Source organism: Aquarana catesbeiana, linkage group LG02, assembly GCF_042186555.1.
Source record: "Aquarana catesbeiana isolate 2022-GZ linkage group LG02, ASM4218655v1, whole genome shotgun sequence".
NCBI lineage: Eukaryota > Metazoa > Chordata > Amphibia > Anura > Ranidae > Aquarana > Aquarana catesbeiana.
This window is the reverse complement of record NC_133325.1, coordinates 619,628,639-619,630,894: the sequence shown is the minus strand read 5'-3', so window position 1 is coordinate 619,630,894 and position 2,256 is coordinate 619,628,639. Positions and strand designations below refer to the sequence as shown.

General features: G+C 51.2%; 1 pseudogene; it reads right to left on the bottom strand.

Moving 5' to 3' along the window:
* Nucleotides 1-1,666: 1,666 nt before the first annotated feature.
* LOC141130877 (U2 spliceosomal RNA) lies at nt 1,667-1,835 on the bottom strand (annotated as a pseudogene).
* Nucleotides 1,836-2,256: the final 421 nt, after the last annotated feature.

The window sequence follows — 2,256 nt, the reverse complement described above, 5'->3', positions numbered from 1 at the left end:
GTTTTCCTTCTATCATGGACAAGGAGGAGGCGGGTCTTTGTTACAGTGTACGGCCGCTGAACAGTTAAGACCGCATGACACAGTGGGAGACACCCGCTGTTTTGGTTATCAATGGTACAAGTGGCCACAGTGAGGCTGCAAATGGGCACAGTGAGGTTGCAGATGGGCACAGTGAGGCTGCAGATGGACACTGATGATACAGGTGGCCACAGTGAGGCTTTTAAATATAGTGCCTGGGGGTCCCCTTAGTCTGCCTGTAAAGTGGTGCATCTATACCATGTATAAAACCTGCTGCAGCAAAACTGACATTTCTAAAGAAAAAAATGGCATTTAAAAACACAGAAATGTTAAAAAAATGGCGTGGGGTGGGAGGGTGGGGAAGTCCTCCAGGGAGGACAGGTTGGGGGGGGAAGGGGTGGGGAGGGGCTCCTCCGGCACAGAGGGGGTGGGTGGGGGTGTGCTGGAGGTAGGGGCAGGGGCAGGAGGGGCAGGGGCAGGTGGGGCGGGAGTGGACTTACCTTTGGCCTTTCGAGGTTCTTTTGGTTTTTCTGGCAGCTTTCTCCCGGATGGCTTACCCTGGCTTACTGCTCCAGCGTAGGTCCGGGTTCTCTGGGGGCAGTGTCTGAAGACATGTTCTGCCAGTCCGCAAAGGTTGCAGGCTTTGGACCTCGGACAGTCCTTGGTCTCGTGGCCTGTCACCCTACAGAACTTGCAAGCAAGTTCTGTACAATCCTTCCCTATGTGTCCCGGCTGCCCACACTTGTTACAGTTGTAGGGTATGCCGGGGTAGAAGAGGATTCCTGCGGAGGATCCCAGGGAGAAGAAAGGCTGCAGGTGCTGGATGTCCCCCGAAGGGTCTTTCCTCAGTTTGCAGAGCACAGACCACTTACCTATCCAGAAGCCGTTTGCATCGAAGATTTGGATCGGGTCCTTCACCACGGTGCAGAACCTCTGGAGGTAGGTGGCTATGTCCTTTCCACTGGCATGGGGGTTCCTCATGGCCACTGTCACCCGCTTTTCATCCCGTGTTATGGGGCAGTTCGCAGTGAACTTCCGGAAAGGGGATTCAGGGCCACTGGTCTTCACCATCTCCCAGTATCTTCTGCAGACCTGGAACGACACAAAAGTTATAAAGAATATACCTCTTGTGAAGGCCTGCACAGAAAGCGTCTCCGCTTTGCTGAACCCCTGTTCCAGGATCATCTTCTTTCCAAAGATCTCCGGGGTCATGTCGGGGACTCTTCCGTCCACCTCCTTCAGCTGCAGCACGACCGTCTGCTTCATCCATGGCTCCAAAGCTGGGAGCCCGTCTGCAGGCTGGTCTGGCTTGGCTGGTCCCGGTCGGCTGGTGCCGGCTGGGGTAGGGGCGGGGGTTGAGGCAGCGGCATTCCCGGGCTTGGAGGAAGTGGCTGGAACGGGGTTCTTCTTCTCTTTTCCGGTCTTCTTTTCGCTCTTCCCCATCGTCAAGGATTTGGATGTCGCTTCAGATGTTTCTTAGGCGGCTTCCTTCTGGTTCCTCGACGTCTTCGCTCTTTTTCCTAGCCTTTAAAAAGGCTCTAGCATCTACTGCCCGGAGGTAGTAATGCGGAGTGGGGGAGGAGGGAAGACCGCAATCTCGTTCCCTGTGGGGGCTAAGCCTCTAACCCAATAGCAGCAAGTAGGTGAAGCTGAATTTAATCAACGATCCTACCAGGCCGAGCAGAGGGTACCCCACAAGGACCAATTAGCTTGGATAGATACAAGTGGTTCTCAACGTCCTAGCTGTGAAGCAGAGACACCCCTAAGGGCTAAAGTCGATACTACACTTGATCTTAGCCAAAAGGCCGAGAAGCTATTGGCTACTGCCCTGTTTATAGTCCCGATGTACGTGTTTTACGTCACCACATTCAGAACAATTGGATTTTCCGACAACTTTGTGTGACTGTGTGTATGCAAGACAAGTTCAAGCCAACATCTGTTGAAAAAAAAACATGGATTTTGTTGTCGGAATGTCTGATCAATGTCCGACCGTGTGTACAGGGCATAAGTCTTTTTTGTTTTTAAACAGTTACAAATCATTGGTGTTAATAAATTGAAAAACTTGCTAGCCTTGTGTAAGCTACAGCAACAATATAGTTAACAAAGGCTGGATTCTCCTGCTCCTGGCAGCCAAATGGATTAGTTGGTTGTGTTGAAAATATTAGAATGTATTGCATGGACAAAGTACAGGTTTGTCAAGGTAAACACTGGAAAAATTACTTAAAAAGTGTTAATTTC